Raw genomic sequence first — 12,992 nt, forward strand, 5'->3', positions numbered from 1 at the left:
TTACAATTTCCACAAAGTATTTTCAAAGCCTTATAGTAACAGATGATTATATCCATAGTTAAATTGATTTTAGAAACATATTGAAACATTTTGACATTACTATTCTACATTACCTGTAATTTTTTTTATTGATTGTAATACTTTTCTCATTTGTTTGGTGTATTATATTTTGAAATAAGAAATTACCCCAAGAACTGTAAGACAGATATGCTAACCACAACGCCACAGTTGTCCTACTGACTGATGAATAATAAACATAATTTGTTCTAAAATTATCAAAGGCGTTTCCAATATTGTGTAAGACTTAAAAGAAAACACTGCAATTGTTGGGTCCGTTTTTTGTTTACAGTTTCATCAGCAGCACATTTAAGTTCCCACTTAAGATTAAAATAGTATCTACACAAAGCTTAGAGTAGGACAGAGGGATGTTAATGAGGGCATATGGTTGAGATTCCACCTAGACAAATTCAATCAGTTTTAAAGCATAAATCACCAGGATTGCGAAAACACCAAAAACCATTCAAGCTTATGTCTCCACTTGTCCATGTGTGTGCATTTGCTTGCGCTCGTGCACACTTCTGAGCATTGCCTGCAAACATCTTGGTCATCTTGCATCTATGCGCTTGCACGCCCACCTGGAGATGTTTTATAGAGGAGATGTTTATACGTTCTGGCCTGAGTGCACAACATATGTTTTTGTAATTTCTATATTCACTTCAGCACAATGCGCTGTGTAGTGCGTTGTGGCCCGCCCCTCCGATCTGTCTCCTTCATCTCGTTTTCAGGTTCAGCGCAGGTTTTCTAATGCTATCACTCCAACCATATGGTGGGAGCATCAGTTAAATTGCTGCTGTTGCAGTGCCACCTGGCCTCACACACTCACACACACACACAGAGGGTGTGTACAGATGTGAACATTGTGTATGGCTGGTTCAGATGAAGGACAAGAGAAAGGATGATACCTAAGCTAGAGGGACATTCTACAAAGGCAGGGTGAAATAAATAAAAATGGGACCGTCCATCGGACTTAAGAAGCATGCATCCCTTTTTTCTTTTTAAATCTAAAATCGAGTTTTGGTTCGACCTCTTATCAGCATGCTGCCGAACTCCAATGCCGTTCTACGTGCTTGCTTTCGAGTCATGTATAAAAGGTCAGTTTAAGCCAGCCACATTAAAAGCCTGTGCATGTTTCTAACCGAGTGTGTGTTTTTAGGAAACATGACTATAGATGTTTCCTATCCTCCCGGCCATTAGAAGAGGCTCATATAACCAGCCGGTGGGCCTGAGAGACACACACTCTATAAATACACACCACTTAAGGGCCTGTGGGGGGGCTTTGGTACACACGTACAGCATACAAGCAGCAGTTTCATGACTTCCTATTAAGCTTCCAAATGGATGTTTATGCTTTCCTTAAGGCGAACAGGCCGCAAAATTGCACATCAAGGTCGAAAAGAAAGAACTTTACGCCGCCTCTCTTATTGCTTCACCGTAACTATTTCATATTGTACTCCACTCCTTTGCTGCATTCATTAACTCAATGAATTAAATTTGTCATTTAGACTAGGCTTAGGGGAATGGCTGGCATTTTCTACAGATTTGAATTAAGGGTACATGCACCACTCATCATACATTACTATGCGCATGTGGAATACTGAGCTACAGTATAAGTTGACTGTACAGCTCTTGTCCCTCTTCTCCTTACGTGTGTGTGTGTGTGTGTCAGTGCATGTTAGCCCTCCTCCATCAGTACATTTAGACTTTTAGCACCTTGTTTTGGCACCATGTTACTGCTTTCATTGAGTGCCTCTCTAATGGCCGGAGTGGTATGACACAGACGTCCGTTCATGCACACACACATACGAACCCAGGCTACACACATTAACACACTCACACATCTGCATACACACTTAAAAGATGTGCGTATGCTTGTCACTGAGTCCCACTTTTGCTTCCTTCCTTCCTCATGTGTCCTTTTCCAGTGTATCCCAGTAGATTTAGTGTATGTCAGTCTGGTAATTTGTCTCACTCACAAAAGGCATGCTTGTCCTAATACAAGAGCCATCTGTCAATTTGGATGTCTGTCCAGATGTTTATCAGCATTTCTGTGTGATGGATGTAAATAGCCCAGTGCTGTTTTTAGGATATTGCAACAGTGCAGGCCGAATCAGAGTTGGGAATTAATGCACTACTGTATATTTATGATATTATATCTACTAAACGTTTTGGATAAATTGTGCTCTGCAGTCGTTTTAGTGCAGCATAAATTTGACTTGAGTATTTTTGCTAAGAAGAAACACAACTTTTCTTTTTTTCTTTTGTGCATCTATTGTGGCTCATGCAATCCTTTGTTTTGGTTTGAATGACTTCTGCCTTGACCATTGTCACGTCTCTGTTTTGCCAATCCCCATAACCACTAGCAACATTCAAATCTAATCAAATGGAGCAAGGCAGTGGTTACACATATGGCCAGACATGAGATGAATTTCAAAGTGACTGATTTTTTATTATTTACTTGCAGTAAGAAGAGGAAAAACACTCCTGATCTGACATGAGGTACAATCTATGCAGGTGCAAAATAACATGCTCTGTTATTTCTGCCTGAACTTGTAAAACCACGTTGAGTTTTTTCTTATTCCGATATTTGTTTACATGGCCTTTAAAAACTACTAGCAATATTCAGATTTTAAAAGGGTCATTGACTGCATGTAAACATAGTTGTGCCTAATGAGTGAAAGTTAAAATCCGAGGCACATATCTTGTCATGGCCAGAAGGAGTGGTGATACAATTATCACTCCCCCACATTTTTTTTTTTTTTATTAATTGTGCACTCACGCTGCTGTTCTCCCACTGACTTGTGAAGAAAAAGAAAGACATATTTATTGAGCTCTAAAGCAACGCAAACTTGGGTGTTATTACTTGGCTGTTATGCAAAGCAAAGTTGTCAAAGCCGTCAGATCTCCTGACATGTTGGCTTCGCTGGTTTCTATTCAAGGATTCCTCAATTGGTTGTCTTAAAACACTTGGCACATTTCAACGTTGTCACTCATTTTCCTTTGTGCTGGCCAGCGATCATTAATGTGATTTGAAAGAATATAAATAAAATGGGAAAAAAATAGAAGTAAAACCATCTACACGTCAATGCATTTTTTATTTACTACAATCAAAAGACACTTAAAAGACTTGATGTAGTGTGACAGTTTGTTTTTGAACAGCAAGTGATGAGTGATTCATCCATCCATCCATTTTCTGAACCGCTTAGTCCCCACGGGGGTCGCGGGCGTGCTGGAGCCTATCCCAGCCGTCATCGGGCAGTAGGCGGGGGACACCCTGAACTGGTTGCCAGCCAATCGCAGGGCACACAGAGACAGACAACCAATCTCACTCACACTCACACCTAGGGACAATTTGGAGTCTTCAATCGGCCTACCAAGCATGTTTTTGGAATGTGGGAGGAAACCGGAGTGCCCGGAGAAAACCCACGCGGGCCCGGGGAGAACATGCAAACTCCACACAGGGAGGGCCGGAGGTGGAATCGAACCCGCACCCTCCTAACTGTGAGGCGGACGTGCTACCCAGTGCGCCACCGAGCTGCCATGAGTGATTCAGTCATCCTGAAAAAAAAAGTTGTGATAAAATTTTGAAGAACATATCTGACTGGCACTGGAAAGGTGCTGAGGAGAAATGTGCATTGATTACTTTGACTGTTTGCAGTTTACAGCCAAAGAGAAACGAGTTATTTCCCCCAATATTTATCATGTGGGGGTTTAACGTGGTGCAGATTTTACAACAATTCCACACTCTAACAATACAAGAATACATATTAAAGAAAGTTTGCCTTTATGAGCTGTTTTGATGAATAACAATACCCCACTGAGTATTTATTACTATAATTGTACTATGCAGTGGTGTAAATTTGTATATACAGTAGTTTGGTTTACTGAGTGAATTAATCTGCAAATTAACATTTACGTGTATCCTGCTGTTGGCTGTTTTTACAAGATTTCAAATGATTTTTATACAGAGAAAATATATCCATTTCAAAGCTATTGCTTTTTATTTTAGAATCGTAAAATAACTGTGTATTTCTTTATGAATATGGGCAGCACTGTGGACCCCCTCACGGTTCTGAAATTTGGGGTTTGACTCTCAGCTGCATGCTGTGACCCTACTAAGGGCAAGTCCTCATGAAAATTGATGGTTGGATGGATTTTTTATTAATGACTTTTTAATGTGCTGGAAGTATAGCCCAATTGCTACATAAATTTTTTTGACAGACTTTTTTTTACGTGACGGGGTTAAGGGCACCTAATAGGAGGAGGTGGCCTGTGGCAGGAGGCAATCGAGGCCGTAGTTGACGTGGACTGGCTGGCTGCTCCCCCTCAGGGTGCACTTCGGGGGGTTGTCACAGAGTTGCTGTGAAGTTTAGATTCTCACACAGTCAATGACTACTTGCTGATGGGCTTTTAATCCTGTGTTTTATCTCTCCGATCCCATGGAAGAAGTGAGATTCTTCTATGCACAAAACCCAATGAGTGGAAGGCGGGGCTTCGGGGCACCTACGATTAAATGCTCTTGCCCACTCTAATAATACCTTTTGTGTGTGCGTGTCTGTGTGTGTACATGTGTGCACATGTGTGCGTACACGTGCACTTGGTGGTGATCCATTACTCTGTCAGCCCTCTCCCAAGATGCTCGCCAGAGCCCCGTAACGTTCTCCGCGTCTGGAGAAAATGACTTCATTCTCGGAATGACCGCACTACCTCATTCCTTTACTGTATTTCCTTTAGATTGTCTCCTCTCCTTTGAACCTGTCTCCATGTGCTCTAATCAACTCCAATGGCAATTTTCCGTTTTATCGCTATCCCTGTCTGCTTTTCTGTTGCTCTGGATCACTTCATCACCTTTACTGACTCATTTTCGTTCTCCCTCACCTCCTCTCATACACATCCTCGTATAGCGTCTTTTTATCGCAGTTGTTAAGACAACATGTCTGCTCGATGAGGGATGATCCTACAGTCTGACTCATGCTTTGATATGATGCTAACATGACAAACATCCGTTGTCTGTTTCGGTCCCGTCTCACCCACATTGTCATGCGCAGCGAAACATTCGATGTGATACGCTTGAGTGTGAAGCATCAACAAGGCCCCGAGCTATATGACTTTGTTCAGCCATTTTCATGCAAAGCAGTATCGTACATTGATTTGTGTTGAGGGACACAGACAACAGCTGTTCATAAATAACACACTGTTTGTACACATACTGAACTCTTCCACATTCTGATGACAAAAATAATAGACTGGGGCAACCATCTTGCATGTTATCTTCCAATGAGGGGTAAAAATTACACTACAAGTCCAGGAATTAAGTGTGTGTGTGTGTATGTGTGTAGAAAAACGCACACGGATGAGGCACGACCACTTGCAAATTTAATTTTAACTCTGTGTCCCTCATTCTACACACATGCATCACTTAGGCATTTGAGTTATATTTTATTGCATCAATTTTTTTTTTTTGCTATATTACATTTGCCAAGACAATTTAGATGAGGTCGACAAACACCCCGAAAGAGATTGAGTGAATGTAAATGAGCTTTATATTCTTGTTTAATTGTTGGAGTCCAACAGCCACAAAGAAGGAAGCATTCATCAGCCTAATCCTTCAATCCCCTAAACACCGAGGCTATAATATTGGTCATCATTGTTATAGAGCCACTAATTAGTTGTGTTTTATGAGGACAAATGTTGTTATTCCATCAAACTCAAGTATATTACTAAAGGACTTTCCATCAGAGGCTTGTTTTTCTCTAACTGCAAAACAAATGACTGAAGTCAAATGGATCCAAGGCATCCTATTTTTATCTTTTTACCTACAGCCTCTTTGCCTGTTTTTATGGATGCACATGTGGCGTGCATCTTCAATTGTCTCTTCCCTCCGCAGTGCTTTTGCACACAATGACAACCTATTCAAATCCAATTAAGGCAGCAGTAAGTGCTCCGCGGCATCATTCATTCATCTGCCACTCATCCTCTTCCTTCTTATCTGGCTCTCACTCTCACGCTTGCAAATGACTGGATGGCATCTGGGTGGGTGAGCACCTTGTATCATCTCTCTCCCTTTTCCATTTAATCTCCCACTCTGCATCTTTTCTTTGCCCTACCAATCATCAGTTTGCAATGGTGTGCGTCAAACCCCCTGTTCGAATGTCAATGATTAGCTGAATGCATCAAGTGCCATAATTGCAGTCTAAGATTGCTTACAAATCCAGCAAAACCATTTAAACAGAAGTGTGGCACCTAGGAATCCATAAATAGCACGACAACAGGTTTATAGCTGTTAAAGGGAATTAACTGTGCCGTTTATGTTGTACTACAGGTTGTTGAAAAGGATTATCGACATTAGTGATGATGCTAGTGTGCTAGTGATTTCTTTTGGCATTGTCAAAAAAAAAAAAATGGCGGTTGTGATACTATGAAACAGAAGAATATCATATTGCCTAAAATGTCAACAGTTTCCTGCAAATAGAAAAGACCCGACAAAACTTTTTCATGAAGTTTTCAAATAATGTCCTAACATTTCATAATCACCATGCAAGTGAACAGTTAAATTTTACCACCTTATACCTCAGGAACTGGATCTTGCCAAAGTGACACTTGAATGTGAGTTTCCCAAGATACAATTGAGTGTTAAGACTCTGAGAGTATCTTATTTTCCGTCAACATTTTGATTGAATTCCAGAGGGTTCAGACCACAGGTTCATTCAACTGTAGAAGTTCCACTGTAGCACAAAATGACCTCAGGCTGTGATGTGATGTGGCATGAAGAAAACACAAATCAGGTTTGAAAAGTATTTCTATTGGACAAACTCAGTAATACATTGCTACATGAATAAGTCTGAAAAAACAGATGTAAGTGTGACTCAGTATTTTGGCAAGATGAACACACTTGTGTTCCAACTGACAAAGTGAAAGATTTCCCATCTTTTTCTCAAAGCTGCTTGCAGCATGGAACAATCTATATCATAAACATCTCAAAAAGATGTTTAAAAATAGTTCAGAGAAATAATGATCATCATCTATAACAAGTTAAAGGAGCGTATATCCAAAATGTTATAAATTCAGTTTTATTGTCCGCAAGAAAAACAAAGCAATAAAAACTCAGAACTGCAAATGACAGCACAGAAGAAAGGTTTGAAATAGCTTCAAGCCAAAGGGAGCTATCAATTATTTTTTTTCTGAATTTTGTTATTTCTTTTACACACAACTACTAATAGTGCCTAATCTGTATTTATAATGATCTTTTTTTTTTTTTCTGAGTATGTCAACATCGTCATACACCTTTTACATACCTGCCTACTTTTGTAGATGGACTGGAAAATCAGCTTTCTGGCCAGAGCAATCATCTGCATATCATATACTAAATTAATTTATTTAAATAATCTAGATCAGTGGTCCCCAACCACCAAGGCTGCACAGAGAGACTGAAAGAATGGTGTTGCATTGATCCCAAGCGGTGCTGTGGGTTGTCTTTTGCCATGATATTTATTGGCAAAGAGTATTGGCAATAGTGTCTCTTTTCCGATGCTCATCGACAGCTGTGAGTTGGTGTACTCGTGAAAGACCTTTGGCACTCTTTTGTGATTAAGGGCTGAATAAATAAATTTGACTTGACTTGATAACTGCGGGGAGCGACTTTGCTTCAAACATGGTGCCGGCTAGTATTAAAAGACAAGTGTGTAAAGTGTATTACAGTCTTCTATTACATCAACTGCAATTATCATATGGAGAGTTATGTATTTCCATATATCCATATATATACAAATATATATAATGAAAAAAGATCAAGTACTACTACTTAAAAATGACTGGAAAATGTGGCCCTGTACGATAAGCACAGGCTTGACTTTTTTTTCCGCTTATCATGTGCAGGGTTTCTCATTTAAAGTCTTTTCAGGTTTTTCAAATATATACGCGTGTTCCTAAACTAATAAAGATAGCGACGCGCCCCTGGTTGAAATGAGTCCTATTGATTTTTAATAACTGTAAACAGAGCAAAAGGTCAATTAACTTCACCAAGAACAATTGTTTTTGTTTCAGTCGTCCATCAGGGATAAACTCGTCGACAGTTACTTACCGATAGTAATTTGTTGAAAACGTTGATGTTCCGTAAAAATAATTTGAAAGTAGCCCTTTTACTGATCTGCATGGTTGCGTTTGTGCTGAGATGAGAGTATCAAACACAAGTGTGTTTGCAAGGTCTCACGTGCAATTTGCATACTTGCATCTCACTATTTGGTAAGCACTTATGACAGAAAGCACGCTGACAGTTGGTTTTGTGTTTGTGCGTGGGATCACACGTGTGTGTATGTTTGTGCGTGGGTTCATGTTTGTGTGTGTGCACTCCATTAAAGTCTCAGCTAAAATGCAACTCGGCCATTTGAATTTATGTTAATTTGCCGCTGTTAATTCATGACAGAATCAATGGCTTTCATTTTGATCGAATCAATCAGGCCTCGACGTCGTAAAGACGCACACGCAGCAAGGACCTAGCGTATATGAATCATGAATGGGCAGGCTGGCCTTGGAATAATGGCATGTTTTTCACGCCATGACTTGATCTGGGAATGGCACTAAATGGCATTTCTCTTAGGGTGTTTACATTTTGTTTTTGAAAAATCCGCTGACTCATGAGATTTAACTTTATATAATACACATTTTATTGTGGATTTTATTGCGGCTGAGTGTTCAAATAACCCCAAACCCCCTTTATTTGTTTATTTATTTATTTATTTATTTATTTATTTATTTAATCAAACTTTGGAAAGTGCAGCAGCTAGTCCAAAGGTCGACCTGCTACTTCCTTAGAAAGCTTTCAACATTGCAGAAACCAAACAAGCCCTACTCCTACTGAGGATAGCCGTAAGATTTGGCGGAATTGCCGCAAGCAACGACAGTGACTCTAAATGCGCCTGTGCCTCAGTGAAGTTGAGGTGCAATCTTATCGTGTCTGGTTGGCATGACGACGTGACTCGTGGGGAATGCGGGGGGGCTCGCCTTGAGAGGGAGACAGGATTGAACGATTCGAGAAGACAACTCAAGCTTGCTTTTGTTGAAGTTGTGTGTTGAAGTTGATTTGATCATCTTGATCTTAGCAGAGGAGGATTGTCGGAAATGCACTTTGTGTCACGTGTGTGGGTGGTATTCATAAATATAATAAGATGATACAGCATTTTTTGTCTAATTTCATGAGCTGTTGACAAGCTACACCAAACATTATTTTTCACTGCCAGGGCAAGACAACTATTAATTCTGGAAGTCTCCCAAAAGAGGAAAAAGGTCAAATTATTCCAAATCAGGCCATGTTCATGACCTTTACTCACCGCAATTTGAAATGAACCTTGAATGGTTGAACCTCATAAAAATCTTACTTTACTTTTTACTTTTGTCAAGATCGTTTTTTATTAAAGTAGCGATAATCAAATGATATATCGTTGTAAAGCTTTTGAGTTGAAATCATTTGTCAGTCATTGAATTTTTTAACAGAAAATTCCTCACATATTTAGCAAAAGTCAGATTTTGTTTGACGTTGGCGCATAATGTTCGTGAAATGTCTTTGGCCACTAAGGCGTTAGAAAAACAGCGAGAAGAGTGAAACTGCAGACAAAGCTGCGATGTGGCTCCACTATATCTTTGCATTTCCCCTCTCATTCACATCAATCTTTTTGCATATGCCACAATGCAATATAGACTTTTAATGAGAGCATGACAGAACTAATATGAGAATAAAGAAAATGGAGTATGCTGCACAAAAGAAGAGGTAAACTTGGCATATTTTCATCTGAATTATTAATGGAATTAAATTAAATTCCAACAACAATAACATCTAATTCCTCATTGTGCTGCACTGTTAATGCAACATTGTGCCTGTCTAGTACAGATACAAAGCAAACACACACACACACACACACACACACACACACACACACACACACACTCACACACACACAAACAGCCAGAAAAAAACCCACGCCCCCCCACACACGCACTGAATACTTAATTGTGACCTACAAGCAAGGTAATGATAAGCCACGGCAAGCTTGCATGGTTTCATGAATACACTGACAGATATAGAGATATAGTACGCGTGGGTATTGATTAATGTCATTTGTTCGTTTGTTGGTTCATTCATTCGTTGATTCATTCGTTCATTCATTCATTCATTCATTGGGAATTTCCAAGTACGATGCCTCTCAGTTGTATACCATTGCTAACGACTACAATAATAACCATTGAGACCTTTATAATCTTTTCAAAATTATTATTTTGGATTTCAGCTCTTGATCTCATTAGGTTCTGTATGTTTGCTGTCATGTGGTTGTTCAGAATACAATTGTATATCCTTACATTTGTTCAGTGCATGCACACTAGCAGTTTCATCAGCTCCTCCTCAACAGTTAGCTCTTTAAAATGGGTCAGGCCAGGAAGGAAATCAAGGGGTTCCTCATTGTGTGAGTGATAGACAAGGAAAGAGCTGGATACATGGGGAAAGAAAGGGAAATTATTGTGGTTCTGCATTTCTGATGAGATTTCTTTTTTGGGGGGGGGGTAAGAAAATCTTTTCTCCTAACTGCAAAGGAACTTTATATGTCAAGTCACAAACACGTTTTTTATGTTGCACGTTACCAAGTGTGTGGCTGCAATGTACATGCAAACAAATACACATCCTGCATAACTTAGTGAAAAGAAACTTTTCAAACAATTGTATATTACCACTTGCACAGAGTTTTCGTTCTCTTTGTTGCCAAGACAACGGTCATAAAGCGGATGTTCTGCCCGGCTGACAGTTTTGCCCTCAGCTACTTTTTCTCCAAAGTCAAAAGGTCTGCGAGGAGTGTGATATTGTTGTGTGGCTAATGATTCAGTAACGTAAACAGCCTTGCAGGGGAGGCACAGGGAGGAAGCCAGCTAGAGGCACAAGAATAAACACTGGACGAGGGAGACCACGGATGAGCAAGGATACTGAGAAACTATCACAGAATAAAAAAAAAAAAATGACAAGAGCAACAACTTGAATGCTCGTATTCCTCTAATTAAAATTTTAAAATGTGAGTCCACATATAGTATGACTACAAAAGATGTCGGCGTGTGGTCAATGGCCAACTCTATGTCTGGGGTTTGACAGACAGGCTTCTTCAGAAAGGCTATCCGGTGTAAAAAGTGTGACAAACCTATACGAGTGACTCACTGGGGCGACCCTCGACAGGGAAGAGACAAAAGTCACTTATCCAAAAATAGAGTACCGTAATTTCCGCACTATAAGGCGCACCTAAAACCCTCCAATTTTCTCAAAAGCCGACAGTGCGCCTTATAATCCGGTGCGCCTTATATATGGACCAATATTGAGCCACTAGAATCAGGCGTGTCCAAAGTCCGGCCCGCGGGCCAAATGTATATATCTTATATATGGACAAAGTTTGAAAATGGGCCATTCATTGAAGGTGCGCCTTATAATCCGGTGCGCCTTATAGTGCGGAAAATACGGTAATAACAACAACAACATCAACAACATAAATGAATCAATTGAGGTTAGATAAGCCAAAGAAAATGCAAGACATACCTCTAAAGTTAATCTTTTGATTCACACCAAATTGAAGTTTTGTTTCTTTTGAGTTACCTCATGTTGCAATTTTGGACAAATTCTGAGGTGCAGATAATGTACTACATACGTTGTTTGACATTACAGGGTCTGCTGCATTGGATTGTTGTAATGTGTGGTGTCGCTCATGAATATGAGAGTAGAATCGAGGGAAGTTGCGCTAATGTTATTTCATCTGTCTATTATTTCTTAATTGGGGCAATTACCCAATCAAAGCTTTCAAAGGTTTATAGCCTGACAGAGCTATTAACGGTTATCACAGTGTCATAGAAATAGACCTTAGAACACTTTCCTCGTTTTTTTTCATTGTTCAATGTTGCTTCTGCTGCCATTGACTGTGAAATAAAACATTTAAGTCACAACTTGCGAAGCACAGTACGACACCAGCAATGGGCTGCATTACGAAACGTGCACATCTATATCGACCATAAGAGGGAATAAAATTGTGAACCAGTGTTTATCTGTTCCCAGTGATTGGCTAGTAACCAGTCCAGGGTGTACCCTCACCTCTGGAGGTCAGCTTGGATAGGTTCCAGCTCAACCCTAGCGCTTGTGAGAGTAAGCAGTATTGAAGATAGATGGATTAACAAAATTGAAAAAAATCTTATTGACTCCTCCTTTTTTTGCTGCTTCCAGAAAATACATTTCAATCAAATAGTTTTCATGCTGTGTCTTTTAACCCTGTGCCCTGCCTATATTTGAGCATCTATCAAACCAGGGGATAATCGCCTCAGTCAGCTGGGAGAGACCCCGATGAGGAGAAGAGCCATAGAAAATGGATGGAAGGAAATGGAAGCCAAGCCAACCTTAAATGAATGAATAAATCGATAGATAACATTTCACTGCGCTATAGTTATTTAGGAAATAATGCGGGAACGTTTGATATAACCCATATTCCATTTTGGACTAGTTTATTAATTATTAACACAGACTTTATTATTAACACAGACTTTATTTAAAGTAAAAATAGAATGGGGGGAAATAGCTACATTGGTGTCGAACTACAAAACTCTACGAGCAAAATAATAATGATTTGCTTTAATATTTCAGCAGTGTCAAAAAAGGTTATTGTTTGTACAGCTAAAACACACTGACATCTTCCCAATATGAGAAGTTACTTTTACTCACAGAGGAATACTGGTAGCTTGTCAACTTTTATCATTGTTATTGTCACTCTACTATGGTAGATGCTCACAGTGTTTGTTTGTCACTCCAAATTAGTGTTAAAAATGGAATGCTGATATTTTGGCTTGGCTGTTGTGGGTATCTAGTATAGCGGCATCAGTATTTTAGTGCCGGTACTGATAAGCCAAACACTAACAGACTGACAGAA

This window comes from Syngnathus scovelli, chromosome 5 (assembly GCF_024217435.2).
Source record: "Syngnathus scovelli strain Florida chromosome 5, RoL_Ssco_1.2, whole genome shotgun sequence".
NCBI lineage: Eukaryota > Metazoa > Chordata > Actinopteri > Syngnathiformes > Syngnathidae > Syngnathus > Syngnathus scovelli.